Source organism: Peromyscus eremicus, chromosome 1 (genome assembly GCF_949786415.1).
Source record: "Peromyscus eremicus chromosome 1, PerEre_H2_v1, whole genome shotgun sequence".
Taxonomy (NCBI): Eukaryota; Metazoa; Chordata; class Mammalia; order Rodentia; family Cricetidae; genus Peromyscus; species Peromyscus eremicus.
In genome coordinates, this window is record NC_081416.1 from 186,026,125 (window position 1) to 186,049,567 (window position 23,443).

Here is a 23,443-nt window from a genome sequence, read left to right on the forward strand (position 1 = left end):
AGGCCTTACCCTTTATGAGGAGGTAATGGAGGGTGGGGGAGTGAGGAAAGATGAGGGGAGGAGAAAAAGGGATGAGAGGGGGATCTGTGGTTGGTACGGAAAAAGAATTTTTAAAATTTCTTAAATAGCTGGGCGGTGGTGGCATATATCTTTAATCCCAGCACTCAGGAGGCAGAGCCAGGCGATCTCTGTGAGTTTGAGGCCAGCCTGGTGTACAGAGCAAGATCCAGGACAGGCACCAAAGAGATGAGAAACCCTATCTCGAAAAACCAGAAAAAAAAATTCTTAAATGAAAAAAAGCAATAAATAAATAAATAAACCAGAAAGGTATGTGATCAACATGAATGCACTTCATAAAACGGTTTCTTAATACAGGAAGTAATCAATGACAGAATTCTAGGAAGGAAACAGACAAAGATACAGGGAAGCTTCAATGTCCACCATTAAGTAAGATGACCATGAACAACACAGAAATCCAATAATGCCCAGTCCTCCAGAGAATCATCCACTTAACATCAGAAGTCACCCAGTCTTCTCAAACTACAAGAAGCATGCTCTAGTGTGGCCCTGTCTTAAAAATAGAACAAGTCTTCAAACCTAGTAAAGATCAATGTTTAACACGAATTACTAAATGGTCTTATTAATATAAAACCAGAGCCAGATATTGGGGTGAAAACTGAAAGGGCAGAGCAATAGAAGCCACAGACAACCTCACCAACTCCTTAGATGATCCCGTTTCCTCAGACTGAAAGCCTTTGAGTCTTCACCTGAATGGATCTCAGCTGAACTGATGCTAAAAAGCTCCTAGTTCCTGGACCTCACGCCTTATATACCTTTCTGCTTCCTGCCATCACTTCCTGGAATTAAAGATGTGTGTCCTTCCCAAGCAAAGAGAGGAGATCTCAAGTGCTAGGATTAAAGGCATGCACCACCACACCTGGCTCTGTTAACCAGTGTGGCCTTGAACTCACAGAGATCCAGACAGATCACTGCATCCTCAGTGATAGGATTAAAGGCGTGTGTGCAACCCCTGTCTGGCCTCTATGTCCAATCCAGTGACTGTTCTGTTCTCTAATCCCCAGGAAAGGTTTATTAGGGTGCACAATATATCAACCACAGGTGTCTTCTCCAAGAACCTAGTATACTGACATCAATAGTAGACAGAACAGAGAATATATATAAAAAAGACATGTGAAGAGTGACTCCCTGATACCATGCTCTCATTCAAACATGTAAAGAAATATAAAACAAGCCTTATGTTCTGTAAAGATTCTAAATAATTTGTACCAAGATATTAGATACATTTTTTTCTATAAATGGAGAAAATCAGGAATTCCTAAGATATATAAAATTGTGAGTAATCAAAGACTTCAAAAATAATGAGAGGATGAAATCCAGAGATAATTTCAAAACATATAAAAACTGTAGCGATGCAAACCGTGTAGTGTTGAATACAGACAATAGGATATCAAAAGGAAGACAATGTAATTAGACTTTAATACTTGTCAGAGATATTACGTAAGTCTTATTGAAATTTTGCTGGCATTATTTTAGAAATAGAGAAATTAATCACAGAACCTTAAGGAATTAAAAGATTCCAAAACTTCTGTATACAGGACCAACCCAGAGGCTTAAATGGTTCTAACCAAACACCTTACTAAAACTATACTAATGAAACCACTTAACAGTGGTATAAAAACACAACCAAAGATGGAAATGGAAAAGGGACAGCATCACTCCTGTGCAAAGTCAAATAAAATTATATGTACCTCTGAGTATTAGTACTTTCCTACCATCTTCAAACATCTACAATAGGAAAATCTTGAGATTATTCTCAGTGGACTTCTCTAGAATCATTTCTAATGAAATAGAATGTGGGAAAACCAACTTCACGTCCTCTTTCTACTGTCACTTCAGCCCTTCCGCATCTCTTCACCCCCTCCTCAGACCCTCTAACACACCTGGATCCTTTGCTACTGTCTCCTCTCTCTTCTCCATCCAGGGCTCTTTGTTCTGATGCACAGGTGAGCAGGACTGACCGACCTTGTGAGGCTGCATAGGAGAAAGAGGTTCTTCAGAAAGCACCTGGAACTTTGCAAGGAGCAAATACAAAAGATGTTAACACCTGACAAAAGGAAAAAACCATCAAAGAAAGAGAAAATATGAGGAAAAATGTCTCTTTCTCTAAGGATTTCACTTTACTCTGTGAGGTGTGAGACTCCTTCACACACAGCTCACACACATGCAGAGTAGTTTTCTCAGAAACCCTGAGGAGAAGCAAGGGAGACTGCAGAAAACTATTCTCACCTTCAGAATCCAGACTGCTGCAATTCTCCAACAGGAGATCTCTGCAATAAGCCCAGTGAGCAGGGTCAAAGCATTCCCACTCCACCTACAAGTCCACAGTCACAGCACTGAATGTCAACAAACCCTAAAATAAAAAAAAAACAACAGTTGGGATAAGTGTGCATGAGCAGAATGCTTTTCTTCAATGAAACAGACATTTTTCTGACATGGGTGAGTGATCATAAATATTATAAAATAATACTGTTTAAAGTGTATTTGCTAACTATAAAATAGTGTGGCCCAATACACTCACAGCATGCATGTTATGTCTGGCTGAACCTAAGCTGTAACATAAGGACACAGCATACAAAGACACATTTCTGAATGCTGTATTTACATTCTAGACTGCATATATCTCAGATGGAAAACTAATGGGGAGTAAAAGGTTTGCTTAATGTTTACAACCATATCTGGGGCACTCCATAAAACCTATTTTCTGTTTAATCGTATCTCACTGGTTCCTCATGTGATACTAGCTACAAACTCTCTGGGGATGCCTAGTCTCAGGGGCAAGTGCCACTCTCTAAAATAGGCCTGTGGTAAAACAGTGGAGTTAGAAAGCATGGATGAATTTAAATTCCAGGACTATTGGAACTGTCACATAGCAAAGAGAACCCTGTTTGCAAACATCGGACAATGCAAATGCTCTCCTGGATTATTTTATGATTTATATTATGACAGAATAGTCTGGCAACATAAGATAAGTGTAAAATAATCACGATAAGACCCACTTCATGGGATCTCAAACTTACCGACAATGGAAAAAATATCGGTAACAGAATATTGAAAGCTGTGTCTGTACGGAAAAGGCGGCCGGCCAGGGTGGGCCGCTAAGAGAACACGCCACGTGCAACAGGTCTAGGGTGAGGTTTATTGGGGGAGGAGCATGAGCAAAAGAGGAAAAGGCGGTCTCGGAGTGGGGACACGAGAGGCAGACAGACAGAGAACAGGTAAGAGAGCAAGCAATGAGCAAGAGAGAGAACTGTGATGGACGAACACTTTTAAGGGGTGTTCGAGGCCCGCAGGGAGGCATCCAGCTTGTAGTGCGGGGAAACGACCGCACCTGACCGCAGGTGATGACGTAAGCTGCCGCAGGTTCCCCGACGTCCCGGGGCAGGACAGCGGGGGCTGACAGTGTCCTGAGCAGCCTCGGCGGGCACATCCGGTCCCTCCCCTCCCGTGTCCCAGCCCCGCAGCTCCTCTGACCTGGGAGGTTCCAGGGCCGCCGGGCTGCGGTTCCCGCCACTGCGCTGCTGACTGGTGACTTTCCCAGGCCGCCCGGCGCGGAGACTGCGGCTCCGGGGAGGTTTCAGGTTCTGAATACCCGGCCGGGTCTTCCTCACCCAGTTCCGGACCCCTGTATTCCCCGAGTCCAACAGGGAATGGTGGAATTTCCTGTCACTTCAGCCTCATTCCTTGGAGCCGCACCTCCTGGCCCCGCCCAATACACCCCGCTTCCGGTTACGCGTTTCCTCTAAACCCGCCTGCACCATCCCTCCTCGCTCCCCAAGCCCCCCTTTTTCTTAGTTTTCCAGTTCTCCCCTGCCCCACAGATACTTTCCCCCTACACCTCTCTGAGTTCGCTGTGTCCTGTTTGTATTGTTACAAGTCTTAACTCGGACTCTCCATCCGTCTGAAGCAGCAGCAGAGCAGGGAGATCCCGACTAGCAATGGGGCAGGGTCTTTAAAGCTAGCGGGGCTTGGGGGGGGGGGGAGGGCTCTACAGACTACATAAGACTCAGGATCGGTTTATGCGAGTGGCAATCATGTTAGTTGTGGAGGGGCCCCAAAACAGCTCGACCACACAGCTGTCATGACAGGCTTAGGAGCCCAGACACAGCTTGTGTGGCTGGCTTACTGGCAGGCAACACCCCCGGAAATAATAAATAAATAAATAAATAGATAAATAAATGAATGAATGAATAAGTTCCTTCACTCTCAGCACTTTGTATCCTTACATTTGAAGTAAATACTTTTTGGTTTTTTGAGACAGGGTTTCTCTATGTAGTTTTGGTGCCTGTGCTGGATCTCCCTCTGTAGACCAGGCTGCCCTTGAACTCACAGAGATCTGCCTGGCTATGCCACCTGAGTGCTGGGATTAAAGGTGTGTGTCACCAACGCGCCCGACGAAGTAAATACTTTTATAGAAGTATATGTTTTGATTTTAGGGTTTTCTCCTTTTCTTTTGAGGTTGTATCCTATTTTCAAGTTTGGTTTGAGGCAAATTGAACATACCCATTCCAGAAGTCACTGAAGGAAAATATAAATTTTGTTAATTTATCTGTATTATGTTTCATTTCCAGCTTTCTGCGTTTCTTCCTATTTCATTGATATTTTTCAATATATTTCATTCCTTTATAAACCCAAGTAATATCTTCTCCAGGTTTTTTCTTTTCTTTTTTTCAATAAACTGCCCACAATCTTGCCTGGTGTCTGGAGTCAGTTGAATTCCCACGATGTCTCCGTGTTCTTCCTCCTGTGTTGTCTTCAGTGTTTGTTATTGTTTAGGACCTTGAGTGTGGACACTGACTAAGCAGAGAGGTGTACATTAGATGAACACTTTCTTCATGACTAATGTGTGGAGCATTTCCTGTTAACATTTTGGTCATGCCAAAACTTTTGTACATTATCACTTTTTTGTTGATTATAATATCATTTGCTTCACATTTTTCTTAGCTTCCTGGTAAAATCTGGGCACTTATATATTGTACTATGAAATGTTTATTAATAAATTTCTCCATTCTGTAGGCTATTTCTTTATACTTTCAGTTATTACCATTTCTTTCTCTCTTTTTTAAGGTTTTTCAAGACAGGGTTTTTCTGTGTAACAGCCTTGGTTGTCCTGGAACTCGCTTTGTAGACCAGGCTGGCCTTGAACTCACAGAGATCTGCCTGCCTCTGCCTCCCAAGAGCTGGAATTAAAGGCATGCGCCAGGATGCCCAGCAGTTATTACCATTTCTATGCAGCTTTTCAATTGCACACAGTCAAATTTCACCACTTCATTGCTTTTCAACTATTTTCATTCCTTTTTATGTGGATATTTACTGTTTTGTACAATAACGGTTGACATGGCTTTCTATTGTGTAACATAAGTTTTCAGCGTTTTGGTGAAATTCATTTGGTCACAGCAGGTCGGATTGGTTCTGGATCTGCTGCTCTTACTGCTTTAGGTGTCTGCTCTTCTGCCACCACCATGGTGCTGTTGTTCCTGTGGTCTGCACTGCCATCTGAAATAGCACCTGGGATGACTCAAGCTTAAATAATGTAAATTTGTAGAAGTCTCTTTACTGCACTTGTGAAGTAAATCATGGGTAGCTTGACTGTGATCAACCTTGAGTTAATCATATAAATCTTCTAGCACTGTAATTTCACAATAATGCATTCTATGCCATGTGCATGCCTATTTTGCCCATCTTCCAATGTCATCCTCAATTCCTTCTGTGAGTTCAAGTCTATGGTGATATTTTATTTGTGCTGAAATGTGATTTTATTTGTATGTTAATAAATAGTTTGCCTGGAGATCAGAGGTCATAGTGAGCCAGGAACAACAGTCAGGTGGTGGTAGCCCACACCCTTAATCTGATCACATGGTAGTCAGAGTCTTTGTGGTCAAGGACACAGCCAAGTATGGTGAGATGAGTTTTTAATTCCAGTACCAACCATAGAAACCTGGAGGCCTGTATAGACAGGCAGTGACAAGGAAGTCATGTGGTTGGGATTAGAGCCAATGAGAAGGCAGAACAGAAAGGCAACAAAAATGCAAGTCAGGCAAGAAGAGACTCTCTCTGGGGAAGAGATGGCGGAAAGGTGGTAAGATAAGGTAGTCGTGGCTCTCTGATCTCTTTGGCTATTTACCTCTGTATTTGGCTCTGTGTTTCTTATTTACTAAGACTGTTTAGAATTTTGTCTACACAAGTCTGTATTTCATATGTCTCTCTTGTGCTTCTTTATTTTTTTCCTTTTTAAAAACTTTTTTATTGTTTGCTGTTCAGTTTTAATTAAATAAATAGAAGCAAAAACAGAGAGTATATATTGGTGAAATTATTAAGGCCACTCCACATAGTTAAAAGGAGATTTATTTAAAGGCGTAACTTATAAGTTAAGGGATAGGTAGGTTGCGGGGTCTGGGGAAGGTGTATCGCAGACCAGCGGTGTTCTCTGGAGCTCTGCTTGGCCCACCTTCACCGTCCAAGGTCCCGGAACCGAGTGAGAGCACAGCCCATCCAGATCTCAGGTCTCCAGGTGCCTCCCTTGGCCCTGCCTTGTAGGCGTGACAGTTGCCGAAGTCTCAATAAAGGTTGGAACTTCCAGATCAAAGCTGGAATGGCTACCCACTACATCTCCCCCTTTTTGTCTAAATAAGAAGGTTCTAACCTAATACAAGACTATATACAAAGGAATGGTTATCAAATATTGTCCAGGAATAATGAGGAATAATGACCTAGATAAGATGGAACTACAACCAATGCAAACAATATCAAGCAAGAAACATATACTAAAATCCAGAGAAGTATAGAGCATAGGTAAATGGCATGTTACAAAGATCATTCCAAAAGGTGTCCTATCCTAAAGAACCTGAATCTAATACTTAATATGTTCTATCTACTAAGTTGTAACTATAACTGCTAGTCTTCAATCCCATCAAAGACCTGAGAAGGAATATAATGGTACCTGAGAAATGGTAGATGGATGCAAGCAACTTTCGGGAATCTTGCAAGAGTAGACCGAGGCAGCTGGCAGCCTGGACAATCACCTAATGTTTCTCAGCATTGTTGTTGCATTCAAATTGGCTACAGGCCTAAAGTATCTGACAGACCATTTTCAGAAGTAGGAATTCTGAAAGACCATCTTACCCTGTCTTGGCAGAGTACAGTGGTCGCTTTCCTTGTATCCTGCTTGTCCAGAAAGGACAGCATTGCATTCGTACTGTCAGCCATCAAGGCAAGGGCAGTTCTTTGCCCAGTAGGCCATTTTGTGCCAAGAAGACAAACTTCCAAATGGAAATGTCTTAGAAGCCCAACATTCCCTTGGGATCAAATTGGTGCAGCCAGGAGCAATTGTGTCTCACGTCAACAGAATTCTAAGTTATTTAAATGCCATATTCTCTAGGTCTATGAAGTGTTTGAAGATTACCTGTCCATCTGATCTATGTATCTGTAAATCTGGATAACCTAACTAACATAACTATAGAGATGACAAGCATAGGTGACTATCAATCTATAAGTCTTATCTACCGAAATAACTTAAGGACTAAGGCTTCACGCAAACAAGGTAAACAGTCTATAATCAAATGTATGGTAAAGAACAATGACTTCAAAATTGTGACAATACACAAGATGTTTATAACAGAGGTAGGAGTATATAGTGCGATATGCAATATGACAATAATTTTAAATATATATCAATATTTATAACAGAGGTAAGAGTATGTAGTGCGATATGCAATATGACAAGAATATTAAATATATATCAATATACCGAATATCCTAAACAGAAGTAGAACATACATAAAGTATGCAGATATAAATTTACATTTGTATCAATATACAAATATTTCAAATAAGAGTAGAAATATATATACATTATAACAAATGTAGTTCTGTATTTGTATCAATATACAAATTATCTTAAACAGGAATATAAAAATATTTTACATTTGTATCAACATATAACATAATCCATAACAGTGCAAATTACAGTGCAAATTATCTAAGGCTGCTATTTTACTAAATTTGTTTACTAGTATATACAATAATCTACCATAATATCTTATACCTATCCATTCCATTTCTTCTTTTCCCTTTTCTCTCTCTCTCTCTCTTTTTTTAGAATACTGAGTTCAATATTTTCTTCCACCCCCAACCCTATAACCATCATCCTTAACCCTGAGAAGTATGAAACCTAAGAGAGAAGGGGCGTCATTTTCTTAGCATTGCTTCCTGCTGTTTAGGGGGTGATGTTATCTCTGTTGGGTACTGTGAGAAAGCTCAGATAGTTAAATCTCAGTTAGACTAACTGTAGGTTCTGCAGCAAGTCTTAGAGTAATGGGTAAGATTGTTTGAAATTCTGGTAAGAAGTGTAGTATGATGATGATTACCATGGCATCATTCTGGATTGGGTAGAGTTGTTGTTGGGGCCCCATCTTCCTTCTGGGGACTTCTGAGATTGCTATTAGAAAAACTTATTTGTTATCAAAATGGAAGGTTTGGATTTAAAGAGGACATAGCATGTAAGAAAGGATTCTGAGAAATCAAGAGTAAGTGTGGAGAGAATTAGAATCTAGAAGACAATGGTCCCTTTTTATTGGTTTCCTTCTGTCCCACACCAGAGGACTCTTCTGATATGGGACTGAAGAATCTCTCAAACTTTTCTTTTAACAATGTGCTTGAGTTTAGAGAAGGAGTGAGCCAATTCCATCTCCAAAGCCAGCTTGGCTTATAATTGAATTGGAACCACAACTTTTCTAGATTGATAGAGAGATAGATGTTAGACAGTGAGATTTTATCGTGTGTAGAATGGTACCAATAGATTCTTTCTTTCTGCTGTAAACATCTGGATATCCAAGGCCTTATGATTTTTGGAAGATGGGTATTTCCATTATCCTGGAAAGACAAAAACAGAACCCTACCCCAACCTTTGATTGGTAAATTTTTCTTACAACTTGTAGAGATGTCACATTGGTGGATGATCTTTTACTTCTCCTCATCAAGGGTTTTTTCCTGTTCGAATTGAATTTTTATTAATTTTGTTGGTATCCATAGCTTTTCTTCTCCTGCAGAAACAAAGGCAAAACCCCTTCCCCAAGGTAGAACATATCCAGGTTTCCATTCTGAGGTCAGCACATCCTTGAAATAAACCAGTTGGTTTAGCTCAGGAGTTTTGTCTTCGTCCAATGTCTCTCCACAGCTGTTGCTCCTTTCTCATCAGCATTGAGAAAATTCAAGGTTAATAAAGCATTATGCAATCTATTTCTAGGAGTCATTGTTACCTGTTGCTGTTTGTTTAGCATATCCTTTAAAGTTCGATTGGATCTTTCTATGACTGCTTGGCCTGTGGGATTGTGTGGTATACCTGTAACATGCTTTATATTGTAATAAGCAAAGAATTGTCTCATTTTATTGGAGACATATGCTGGGACATTGTCTGTCTTAATTTGTACAGGTATTCCCATGATGGCCATAACTTCTAATAGGTGTGTAATCACAGAATCAGCCTTTTCAGAACTCTTAGGAGTTGCCCATTGAAATCCTGAATAGGTGTCAATGGTATGATGTACAGACGTTAATCTTCCAAATTCTGCAAAATGAAACACATCCATCTGCCAAATTTCATTTCTTTGTATACCTTTTGGATTGCTCCCTGCAGGTAATGGAATTTGGTTATAGATGGAACAGGCAGGATATTTTTTCACAATATCCTTAGCCTGTTGCCAAGTGATGGAGAAATCCTTCTTCAAACCTTTGCTATTTACATGGTATTTCTTATGAAATTCTGAAGCTTCTAGCACATTACCTATTAGTAACTGATCAATCTCATCATTACCTTGCGCTAGAGGTCCTGGCAGACCTGTATGGGATCTGATATGTGTTATATATATAGGATGTTCCCTTTTTCTGATGATTTCCTGCAATTGTATGAATAATGAAGTTAATTCTGTATTATCAGGAATAAATTCAGCAGTTTCAATATGTAAAACAACTCTCTCTGCATATTGAGAGTCAGTGACTATATTGAGGGGTTCTGTGAAGTCCATCAGTACCATAAGAATAGCATACAGTTCTGCCTTTTGTACAGAGCTGTATGAACTTTGTACCACTTTACTTATGTCTCCTGATTTATATCCTGCTTTCCCTGATTTATTTGCATCAGTATAGAATGTGAGGACTCCAGAAATTGGCTTTTGTCATACAATGTGAGGAAGAATCCATTCGGTCTTCTTTATGAATTCTATTCTCTTGCTTTTGGGATAGTGGTTGTTAATCTCTCCCAAAAAGTTACTGCAAGCTCTCTGCCAGTATTCATTATCTTTCCATTGTGATGAAATTTCTTCATTAGTTAAAGGTACTACAATTTCTGCTGGGTACATTCCTGTCAACTGGCGAAGTCTTAGTTTACCTTTTTGAATCAAATCAGAGATCTTTTCTATATAAGTCTTTAATTTCTTATTTGGTTTACGTGGTAGGAATATCCATGCCAATATAATATCTTCCCTCTGCATCAAAATACCTGTTGGGGGATGTCTGGAGGGGAATATGACAAGAATGCATTTAAGTTCTGGATCCACACGATCCACATGTGCTTCTCGAATTGTCTTTTCTACTATAGCCAATTCCTTCTCAGCTTCGGTTGATAATTCTCTTGGACTATTTAATTCTTTGTCCCCTTCTAGAGTATTAGCCAAATTTTGTAGTCCATCTTTGGGTATTCCCATGATACCCAGTAAGTTGGAAATGCTTCCTAATAACTTTTGAAAATCATTAAGAGTCTTCAATCGATCTCTACTTAGTTGTACCTTTTGGGGTCTAATTTTTTGTAGCTCTATCTTATATCCTAAGTAATTAATAGAATCTCCTCTTTGTATTTTTTCAGGAGCAATTTGCAGTCCCCAGCAAGGCAAAACTTTACTTCTTCAAACATGCTTTCTAATGTATCTAATTTTGGATCAGCTAATAGGATATCGTCCATATAGTGATAAATTATAGATTGTGGAAACTTTACACGAATTATCTCCAATGGTTTCTGCACAAAGTATTGACACAAAGTAGGGCTGTTTAATATTCCCTATGGGAGGATCTTCCATTGATATCTCTTGACTGGCTGAGAATTGTTATAATTAGGTACTGTGAAGGCAAATTTTTCTCTATCATTTTCTTGTAAGGGTATGGTAAAGAAACAGTCTTTTAAGTCAATAACTATTATAGGCCATTCTTTAGGTAGCAGAGAGGGCAAGGGCATCCCAGTCTGTAGGGAGCCCATTGGCTGAATTACTTTATTAATAGCTCTCAGATCTGTCAGCATTCTCCAATTACCAGACTTTTTTTTAATAACAAATACAGGAGAATTCCAAGGGCTGGTAGATTCTTCAATGTGTTGAGCATTTAACTGCTCTTGAACCAGCTGTTCTAAAGCTTGTAGCTTCTCTTTTGTCAAAGGCCATTGTCCAACCCAGACAGGTTTATTAGTTAGCCACTTTAAAGGTAAGGCAGTTGGTACTTCTGAGAGTTCAACAGCAGTTGTGCTCTGTTTGTGAACAGCCTGAATGGTTGGTGACTGATTTTTATAGCATGTCATGATATTGTTCCTAGAAACATGCATTGGTCTGTATTCCTTTTCTGAAAGTGTAGGAATTTTAATCTGGGTATTCCTCTGTTGTAACAGATCTCGGCCCCAAAGATTTACTGCTACATTTGCTACATATGGCTTCAGGCTTCCTCTCTGTCCTTCTGGCCCTATGCATTCAACCCATCTTGAACTCTGTTTTATCTGAGATAGGGTGCCAATCCCTAAAAGTTGGACATCTACCTCTTGAAGAGGCCAATTCGCATGCCATGATTTTGGTGTAATTATAGTCACATCTGCGCCTGTGTCTACCAGGCCCTCCAGAACCAGGCCATTAATTCGAATTCTAAGCTTTGGTCTTTGTTCATTTACGGAAGTCTGCCAAAATATTTGTTTTATAGTGTTCTTTGTAAACTGTGATCCACCTATCAGAGCTGTTTTATCATCCATTGCAGTATCGGTTTTTACATTAGGCATTGGTTTATTCAGTTGTCCTGGAGAGCAATTTCTTCCACAGTGGCTGGGAATGTTCGTACTACATTTGATTTGGGGGCCTGCAAGAGGCCCCCTGAGGCATTTCCCACCAGTAAAGGGTTGCCTCGTATATCTATTTTTGATCTGCACTCACTGGTCCAATGTCGGCCTTTGCCACACTTTCTACATAATCTGGGAGGTGGTTGGGGTCTCCTGTTTAGGCTATTCCTAAAAGGAGTATTACTTCTAGGAGTACCCCACGTACAGTTTTTACTTATATGACCTGGTGTACCACATTTAAAACACTTGGTAACACGGGGCCTTCTTTCACCTCTGGGATTTGTCTCTCCTATCCAAGCCTCATTACTGTAGTTACGAGACTCAACACCATTAATATACTGAATCCATTCTTCCAAAGGAGCTGATCTGATCTTTAATGGTGTAAGTATTCTTCTGCATTCTGCATTAGCATTGTCAAACGCCAAGGACTCAATTAATACTTTTCTTAATTCTTTATCTGATACAGCTTTTGTTATAGCTGTGTTCAGCCTTTGTAAAAAATCAGTGAAGGGTTCGTGAGGTCCCTGAAATATCTTTGTGTATACCTCAGTTGGTTTTCCAGGTTCTGGAATTTTTTCCCAAGCATTTAGAGCTGCTGTATGGCATAGGGATATTGTATGCTCATCATAAGTGGCTTGTACATTCCTGTCAGTGAAACATCCCTCACCAAGTATTTGATCTTGGGAGATCACAAAACCTGATTTTACCTTGTTGTTCTAAATTTTTTGCCTCTTCTCTCAACCAGCTTTTCCACTGTAGCTGCTGGCTATATTCTAGAACAGCTGAAATTAACTGATGCCAGTCATCTGGGATGATTCTATGTGAGGTAGACCACGAATTTAACATCTGTCTTATGTATGTGGAGTGTATCCCATAAATAACTACTGCTTACTTCATATTTTTAAAGTCCCTTGTTGAAATTCGTTGTAATGTATATGTATTATATGGCTCGGGGTGTGTGTCATCTGCTGGCTTCTCATGGATGACAACAGGATAAGCCATTGTATGAGAGCCATTTGGAGATGTTACAACCTCTATGGTCTTACCCTTCTGCTTATTAGGTCCCTTGTCATGTTTACTGAGAGTTTCTTCTAAGGCTTGCAAACGAGCACCTAGGGTCTGTTCTATGGAGTGAACCTCCTCTCTGGCAAGGGACTCCAGATTTCTCATGGAATCATAGAAGTTTTTATGTTCCTCAGAAACACATAATTCCATGGACCTTATCTTATCAATTAATGATAATCTTTCTTCCTTATATAGTGTCTGGAGAGTTAGTGTTCTGTCCATTAAATATTCACATTTATTATCAATAAGATCAATTTTTGGTACAAGCCTGTTTTGTAAATCCTGATCAGCAGATTCCAGAGAAAGAATCTTTTTCTGTAAGCCTTCATTGCTCTCTTTTAAAGCAGATTCCAGAGAGAGAATCTTTTTCTGTAAGGCTTCATTGCTATCTTTGAAAGCCTGTAAATCCTGGTTAGCAGATTCCAAAGAGAGAATCTTTTTCTGTAAGATTTCATTGCTATCTTTTAAAGCCTGTAAATCCTGGTTAGCAGATTCCAGAGAAAGAATCTTTTTCTGTAAGCCTTCATTGCTATTTTTTAAATCGTGTATCAGTCCCAATAATGACTCATCTTTGTTCTTGTTATTAAACCAGTGTTTGAACACTGTGTAAATTATTACAATGAATGCCAAAATGGTACAGGCCAGATATGCCTTAGGAAGGTCGTATATTTCCAGGAAGATGTCATTCATCATACAGGCAAAAAGGTTTTCAAATTCTTGTGAGGTAATGTTGTCGGCCATATTACAAGAATTACTCAAAATTTGTTAGTCAATTTTAAGGTGTAAAATTATCAAGTACTTTTACTTGAAACAATATGCTTACCTTTCGTAGTTTTGGGGGGTGTAGTAGCACTTTTCAGCCAGCAGGTGGCACTGGTACAGCTCCAAAGCAGGGCCTGCTGGTGATCTTGGCTGACTGCAGCTCGCTGGAGTCAAGATGGCAGGAGCCAGAGCCAGCACTCAGGAAGCGGGGGAGTGCCTCTTTCGCTGGTCTCGGGGCTAAGCTAGGGAACTGAGACCGGACTAGCTGCTCCCTTTTTCGGTAATGGAACCGTGTAGGCGTTCCCTGGTTATATGGAACTTTGCAGGCAGGTTTAAGTATCCGCTAGCCGGGGAGGAGGCTGAGGGTGGGAGCCACCCAAGCCTTTGGAATTTGCCCCACATGAGCGCCAGATATTGGTGAAATTATTAAGGCCACTCCATGTAGTTAAAAGGAGATTTATTTAATGGCATAACTTACAAGTTAAGGGATAGGTAGGTCGCGGGGTCTGGGGAAGGTGTATCGCAGTCCAGCGGTGTTCTCTAGAGTTCTGCTTGGCCCACCTTCAATGTCCAAGATCCCGGAACCGAGTGAGAGTGCAGCCCATCCAGATCTCAGGTCTCCAGGCGCCTCCCTTGGCCCCGCCTTGTAGGCGTGACAGATGCCAAAGTCTCAATGGGGGTTGGAACTTCCAGATCAAAGCTGGAATGGCTACCCACTACAAGTATAAATCTTCTCTAATTGGCTTGTTTAATACATGATTAAAAACAAAAGTTCTACTTCGAAATAGACATTGATATCTCCTCTTAAGTTGTATGTGTATAAATTTTGTAATCAATAGGTATTGATATTTAATGATTTCAGAGGTTTATTCACACATCATTACCCACTTGTCCCCTTCTGTCCCATCCCTGGGTAGATATGTTTTCTTCCCAGTTGTCCTCATCATATTTCATGTATGATTTGAGCAGGATTGGGCCAGGTAGCCAGGTCTAATGTGTCCATAATTGCAACTGGCATGTCATATGGTAAGAGAGTTTTTCGTATCTCACCTCCCCACCCTCTAGGTCTTAAAATCTTTTACCTTCTCTCCTTTAATGTTCTCAGCAATTTAGATGTGAGAAGTTGGAATTCCCATTATAGCCTGTGCAGTAAGCAGTCAATTGTTCTCACTATTTGATGGGTTATGAGTCTCTGTAATAACTGTTCTCCATTGAAAATAACATTTCTTAGACCTAGGCTGAAAGCAACACCAAGGTATGGTGTGATAAGAATCAGTAAATGACAGTTTGAATATTTGTATGTGTAGCAGAATGTCAGTAGTGGAGTCCCTCCTAGGTGCTCTGACCTTCAGAGTCATTGACTTTTGGCCAGGTTGCTTGTGCCATGCATGTATTTCCTTCTGTGGAGTTGGCCTCAGATCAAACCAAAAGGCCTAGTGTTATCCACAAAATAGTCTTGCCGCCATGACACCAATGGGCATTCCTTGCCTGGCAGGTTGGGATTATAGCACAGAGGTTCCAAATCTGGATATGGCCATTGGTAACTCTGCCCCCTGCCATAGCCGCATAGCAGTTTTTGACACTGTGGATGCTACTACCAGGGACTCTAAAATATTTGTAGACACTCTGAGTGGTCTGATGTCTTCTCAGCATCTTCTTGGTATGTTTAAAAAAAAAAGTGATGTATGTGGATTATTCTGCTTATGAAGAGATCTATTATGTCTTAGCTTTCTTATAAATATTTCTACTTTTAAATTGCAGAATTCTATTTCTTATCTACTGTCCTATATTTTTACTTTTAAAATTTTCTCTGTCCTTGAACTGTGTACCCAATGATGTAGTGTTTGAGTGTGGAAGACACCCTTTTCTGTCCTGAATCAGGCAATAGGATTCCAGCTGTCAGGTTATAGGTTGTTTTCTGTCTCATTTTCTTAAATATGCTGAGCATATTCTTATTGTTCTTAAATTCTTCAGAGCTTTTAAAATGAGCAAGTGTGATATTTTGCCACCAGGCTTTCCTGTATCTGTTGGTATGATCATCTCTTCTCACTGTTCATGTATTTGGTGTTTTACATTGATCAGTTCATAGGTGTTAAAATAGTTGTACATTCTTTTAAACCAGCTTGCATTCCATGTCTATGCAATTTAGAGACAATCTGTGTCTATGTTGCTCCTGGAATCATGACTGTGCATGTATTTGTTTGGGCTGATCTGTTTGGTCTTTTATTTGGCATCACCTACTTTGGTTGTTGAGGTAAAGCTAGCTTTGTATGATGACTTCCTAGCATTCCTTTTCTTTATGTTTTATGCAATATTCTCCTTGTGGTCTTAGTATATGTTTGTCTAAAGGTAAGGAGAATTCTCTGCTGAATCTGTCCAGTCCACAGACGCTGTTAGAGAAAACTCTTCCTGCTTTACTCTCAGAACTGCTTAATGCCTTTCCTAGTTTTATAACATAGAAGGTTGAATCATTCACTTGTGTCTAGGAGGTCATCCTTTTCTTCTTAAATTCTACTTTTTTTTTCTTTTTCTATTCTTTTCTTTTTCTTTCTTTCTTTTTTTTTTTTTTTTTTTTTTTTTTTTTTTGGTTTTTCAAGACAGGGTTTCTCTGTGTAGCTTTACACCTTTCCCGGAACTCACTCTGTAGCCCAAGCTGGCCTCAAACTTACCTAGATCCACCTCCCTCTGCTTCCCAAGTGCTGGGATTAAAGGCATGCGCCACCACCGTCCGGCCAATTCTAATTTCTTTGCATGTGACCATCCACAGTATTCTATAAGGTAACTCTAATGTCATTGGGATACACTGCAATGTCCTTTTTTCAACTCCAGTTCTATTACTTGGGGATTCATTCCTTTAGATTGGATTAGGTGAAAAATGCTTCACCAGTACTTTTGTTAATTCACAAAAACAAGTCTGTTTCCTTGATTCATGGTATTATTGTCTAGTCTAGTTCATGAATTTCTATACAACCTTTATAATATCTTACTGTATACTATTTCAGATTGACTTGTTCTTATGCTTGTAAGCACCTGGCTATATTATTATGGATAAATAATCTTTTACAAGCAGCACAGTGTATCTTTGTCATCCATTTCTGTGTCATTGTTTTTCACTGGCTGACACTCTAATGTAGAAGTAACCAACCATCTTATTAAATAAGAAACACAGAACCAATGCAAAGAAGAAAGCCAAGAGGTCAGAGCTAAGAGCTAAAACCTTACCCTTCCTCCTGCGGTGGTCCTACCTCTCCGAACCAGAGCTACTTCCTGTGTTAAAGTCTTTATATAGAGTTCCTGTTCTGCCTTCTCATTGGTTGTAAAACCAACCACATGACTGCCTTGTCACGGCCTGTCTGTATAGACCTCCAGGTTTTCCATGATTGGTATTGAGATTAAAGGCATGTATATCCAATACTGGCTGTATCCCTGAACACACAGAGACTTACCTAGCTCTGCCTACCAAGTGCTGGGATTACAAGTGTATGACACCACTGCCCTGCTTTCCTATGGCTTGCTAATAGCTCTGACCCCCGGGCAACTTTATTTATTAACATATAAATAACATTTTAATACAAATAAAACATCACCATATTTCCCCTTTTCTATTTTAATAAAAAGAAAAAAGGAAAAAGCTTATAACTAACATAAGAAAAACTATATACAAAAGTACAATAACTATATACAATATATACAAGTAATAAATACCTAAACAATGTCTAGTTCATTTGTATTTGACAAATTCAAAGAAAATAATTCCATTATCTATCCTATTGTATCTAATTCACTTTCTATCCTAATTAATCGTCAACTATAACTAACTAATCTTCAACTCCCTCAGAGACCCAAGAAGGAAATAATATTAGCTAACAAAAATAAAAACAGGAAGTACATGCAAGCAACTTCCAAAAAATTGTGAGTTGACAGAAACAGCCAGCTGCCTGGACAGTCATCTGTGGTTTCTCCTCAGTGTTGGGGCATTATCTTCAGCCTATAGTCTTAGCATATATGACAGACTCATTTGTGAAGTAGGATGTACACAAGGTCAACAGTTCAACCTCACATTGGATGAGAGCAGTCTATATACCAGAAACACCTGAATTCCACTAGTGTCATGTTATGACTCAGGATTTTAAATTCTGGAAATTGTTGATGTTTTTTGAATTCAGCTGTCCATTCTTCTTGGCTATGTGTATATGTGGCTTCATCTCAGCATCCCGTTCTTCTCCACATCCCTCTATTAAATGCCATTCTACTATTTAGAGGTGTGAGCTTAATTACTCTTCAAGAATAACTGTTTCAGCTAATGTCCCATTGCACATCAGAAGCCATCGGCCCACTGCCTATTCAGCTGCCTTCGAAAAAAAGGGCACTGACCCTTTTCCGGATTGTGAAGGCCACTTCAGGGATGGTGCCATATTGTCCTGGCCTCAGAAGATGCCTTTTGATAAAGCCATAACCACACTTGTTTTGGCAAGAATCAGTAGTCCTTTGTTTCATGTCCTGTCTGTCCTGTTTGCCAGCAGTTGATTCGAGGATACTTTGTTGTCCAGTGGCTAACTTTTGCCACAATGAAAGTTAACTCCAATTGCAGTTTTTTCAATGCCCATATTTTCTCTGAAGTAGATTGGTACTGTCAGGAGCCGACATGTCTCATAGTCATAACAAAAAAGAAAAATTTTCTAAGTTATTAAAACATTCTAAATGCCATATTCTGTAGATCTCTGAAGGGTTTGAAGATAACCTGTCTATCTAAAATATATCTACTCAAACTTGAAAACATACCTAGTATGACTACAAGTTCTATTATAATGTCTAACTACTAACTTTCATTTCTTTATATCCTAATAGTTGGTAATAACAACATTCAAGGATCAGAAAATTGCATTACATTGTTAAATGAACGGTATAAGTACAATTAGAAATATACATATAGCATTTTCTAACAATATCAATTTCAATATATATAATTTGTATACAATATAAAACAATCCAATCCAATGTAAAGTGTAGCTAAAGTTTTCTTGCCTGGTCCATGGTCAGGGCAAATCTCTCTCACCTGCCAGTCCCACAGCCTCAGACCCAATCAAGTAAACACAGAGACTTATATTGCTTACAAACTGTATGGCCGTGGCAGGCTTCTTACTAACTGTTCTTACAGCTTAAATTAATCCATTTCCTTTAATCTATACTTTGCCACATGGCTTGTGGCTTACCGGCATCTTCACAAGCTGTTTCTCATCGTGGTGGCTGGCAGTGTCTCTCTCTCAGCCTTCCACTTCCCAGCTTTATTCTCCTCCTTGCCCCACCTACACTTCCTGCCTAGCCAATGGCCAATCAGTGTTTTATTTATTGATTAATTAGCAACACATTTGCCATACATCCCACAGCAGTAAAGCATTTACATTTTTCTTTTCTTTTCTTTCTTTCTTTTTTAAACAAGAACCTTAAATCTAATCTCCTTTGCTTACCCCTTTTCCTAACCCTTGACAACAACTTGTACCCTTTGGGTTACATCCTGCTGGTAATGGTGTCTGATTGTAGAAGGAACAAGTAGGACATTTCTTTACTATTTCTTTGGCTTGTTGCCAGGTTATGGAAAAATCCTTTTTTAAACCTTTACTATTGACATGATGTTTTTTATGAAATTCTGAGGCCTCCAGCACATTTCCTATCAATAATTTATCAATCTCATCATTGCCTTGTGCTAGAGGGCCTGGCAGACCAGTATGGGATCGGATGTGAGTTATATATAAAAGATGACTCCTTTTCCTGATTGTATCTTGTAATTGAATAAATAGTGAAGTTAATTCTGAAGCATCATGGATAAATTCTGCAGTCTCAATATGTGATACTACTCTTTCAGCATACTGAGAGTCAGTTACTACATTGAGAGGTTCTGAAAAATCCATTAATACCAACAGAATAGCATACAATTCTGATTTTTGAACTGAATTATAAGGACTTTGAACCACTTAAATTTTCTGATTTGTAACCTGCCTTTCCTTGTTTGTTGGCATCTGTATAAAATGTACGAACTCCAGATATGGTTTTTTTCTTCACAATTCGAGGCAAGATCCAATCAGCTCTCTTTATAAGATCAATTCTATCACTTTTGGGATAATTTCTGTTAATTTCTCCCAAAAAATTACTGCAAGCTTTTTACCAAGCTTCATTTTCTATCCATAATTTTTCAATGTCCTCCTTAGTTAAAGGTATGACAATTTCTGCGGGGTCTATTCCTGCTAATTAACAAAGTCTCAATTTTCCTTTCCAAACCAAGTCAGAGATTTTTTCCACATAAGTTTTTAACTGTTTATTTGGTTTATTTGGTAAAAATATCCATTCCAATATGATATCTTCCCTTTGCATTAATATTCCTGTTGGAGAATGCCTAGAAGGTAAAATAACCAAAATGCAATCCAGCTTTGGATCAATACAATCTACATGCCCTTCATGTACTTTCTTTTCTACCAAGGCCAATTCTTTCTCAGCTTCAGGTGATAATTCTCTTGGACTATTTAAGTCCTTGTCATCTTCTAAGGTTTTAAACAAATTATCCAGTTCATCATTTTTTTACCCCAACAATAGTTCTTAGATGAGAAAAGTCTCCAAATAATCTTTGAAAGTCATTAAGAGTCTGTAGTCGATCTCTCCTAATTTGCACCTTTTGAGGTCTAATTTTTTGTAGCTCTATTTTATATCCTAAATAATTAATAGAATCTCCTCTTTGTATCTTTTCAGGAGCAATTTGTAATCCCCAGCAAGGCAAAATTTTCTTTACTTCTTCAAACATTCTTTCTAAAGTTATCTGCATTTGAGTCAGCTAATAAAATATCATCCATATAATGATAAATTATAGATTTAGGAAATTTTTTACATACCACTTCCAATGGCTATTGTACAAAATATTGGCAGAGTTGGGCTATTCAACATTCCCTGTGGGAGGACCCTCCATTGAAATCTTTAACCGGTTGAGAATTATTATAAGTAGGCACTCTGAAAGCAAATCTTTCTCTGTCTTTTCCTTGTAAGGGTATTAAAAAGAAACAGTCTTTTAAATCAATAACTATGAGAGGCCATCCTTTTGGTAACAGAGTAGGCAAAGGAATTCCAGATTGTAGAGAGCCCATTGGCTGAATTACTTCGTTAATTGCTCTAAGGTATGTTACCATTCTCTATTTACCAGATTTCTTTTTAATAACAAATACAGGAGAATTCCAAGGGCTGGTTGATTCTTCAATATGCTGAGCATTTAACTGTTCTTCTACCAGCTCTTCTAAAGCCTGGAGTTTCTCTGTTGCTAAAGGCCATTGCTAAACCCATACAGGCTTGTCTGTTGACCATTTTAAAGGTAGAGCTGTTGGTGTTTTTGGAAGATTATCAGTTGTTATGCCCTGTTCTTGTATGACACGGATGGCTGGTGACCACTCATTAGAATAATATCTTTTAATATTTCTCTCAGAAACATGTTCTAGTTTATGATTTGTTTCTGAGATTGGAGGGATATTAATCTGATTATTCCATTGTTGTAACAAGTCTCAAACCCACAGGTTCATACCTATGTTAGCCACATATGGTTTTAATTTTCCTTTCTGTCCTTCTGGACCTATACATTCGAGCCATCTTGCACTCTGTTTCACTCGAGATAATGTCCCAATTCATAACAGTTGAACGATTACCTCCTGAAGAGGCCAAGTTGGATGCCAAAATTCTGGTGCAATTATGGTAATGTCCGCACCTGTGTCTGCCAGACCAGACAACAAAACACAATTTATTTTTATTGTTAATTTTGGTCTTTGTTCATTAATAGAAGTTTGCCAAAAAATTTTCTTTATGTTTTTTCCTGAATTTCCTATTCTCTCTGTTTCATCATCCTGACCAGCATGATTTATTCCAATAGGCATTTGGTTATTTAGTTGCTTTGAGTAGGGGTTTCCTCTACAACTGCAGGAAAGGTTTGAACTGGATTTACTGTGGGGGCCTGCCTGAGGCCCCTCTGGGAGTTTCCCGAAGCCCGCGGCAAAGGATTACCCTGTCTGTCTTTTGTTGATCTACATTCGTTGGTCCAGTGTTTTCCCTTACCACACCTTCTGCATACTCCAGAAGGAAGGGGCATTCTGTTGCCAGTGTTCCTTGAAGAAACATTATTTCTAAGAATGACCTGTTTACAGTCCCTTTTCAAATGTCCTTGCTTTCCACATCCAAAACATCTAACATTTCTCAAACCTTTTGAAATTGCTTCTCCTACCCACATATCATCATGGTCATAAGTCTCAACATTAACCATGTCTCTAATCCAATCTTCCAAAGGTGCAAATCTTGCCTTCAACGGCCTGATTATTGTTTTGCATGCTGCATTTGCGTTGTCAAAGGCCAAAGATTCAATTATTATCTGACTAGCCTCTGAATTTGGGACCATTCTCTGTACTGCTGAAGTCAATCTTTGTAAGAAATCTGTGAAAGATTCTTTTGGGCCCTGTATATCCTTTGTAAATGACTCAGTTTTTTTTTCCTGGTTCCTCAACTCTGTCCCATGCATTCAAGGCTGCCATTTGACATAGAATTAGGGTTTGGACATCATATAAACATTGTGTTTGTACTGAAGCATATTGGCCTTCTCCAATAAGCTGATCCTGGCAGACTTGTATTCCGTTATCCCTCCATTGTTTTTCTATATTTTTAGCCTCATTATTGAACCACATTTTCCACTGGAGATTTTGTCCGGGTTCAAGAACAGCCTGTGCCAAATGCCGCCAGTCCTTTGGTAGAATCCTATTACAAGTTGACCAGGTGTTTAACATTTGCTTTACATATGGGGAATGCATGCCATAAGATGCTATTGCCTCCTTAAATCTTCCTAAGTCTAACATTTCAATTGGAATCCAAGTATTTTGTTCATTCTCTTCACCAAGTAGCTGCTGTGTGGTACCAGATAAATTAAGGGTGATTATGTGAAATCAGGCTTTCTTTCTGTAACCTTATGATCCAATTTTGAAACAACTTCACTGTTAATTTCTTGTGTCTGAATTTGAATTTCTCTAGAATTCATTTTTACAGGTTTAACAAGTTTTTCTAAGACTGTTATCCTGGCACTTATATTGACTATCTTTTTAAATAGTAAAATGAGGATAAGAAAAGTAATAAACTGAATAATTCGATCAATATTAATCTCATATAGTTGTTCCATTGTCAGAATGCCTAAAATTTCAAACAAAGCCCAATTTTCTTCCAATGTACACATAAAGCCCAATTTTTTTTAATGTAGAAAAAATTCTCTTTTAAATAGATATGTTAATTGACTTACCAAGTCTGTGTAGAACAGTAGAAATCCGAGGGAATTTCAAAACAGCCACCTGGTGTTCGAGGTGTGAATCCAGAGAGAGAGAGAGAGAGAGAGAGAGAGAGAGAGAGAGAGAGAGAGCAAGAAAGCGTGGCCACTTGAGCCCAATCAAGCTT

General features: G+C 39.1%; 1 protein-coding gene across 1 annotated transcript in view; it reads right to left on the bottom strand.

Moving 5' to 3' along the window:
• Window positions 1-3,661, bottom strand: part of LOC131894065 (oocyte zinc finger protein XlCOF6-like) — a 32,918-nt gene extending 29,257 nt beyond the window's left edge. Inside the window, 3 exon segments of the mRNA XM_059244213.1 lie at window positions 1,962-2,091; window positions 2,308-2,431; window positions 3,553-3,661. The gene's annotated coding sequence lies outside the window, so the exon portion shown is untranslated.
• Between the last annotated feature and the right edge of the window lie 19,782 nt (window positions 3,662-23,443).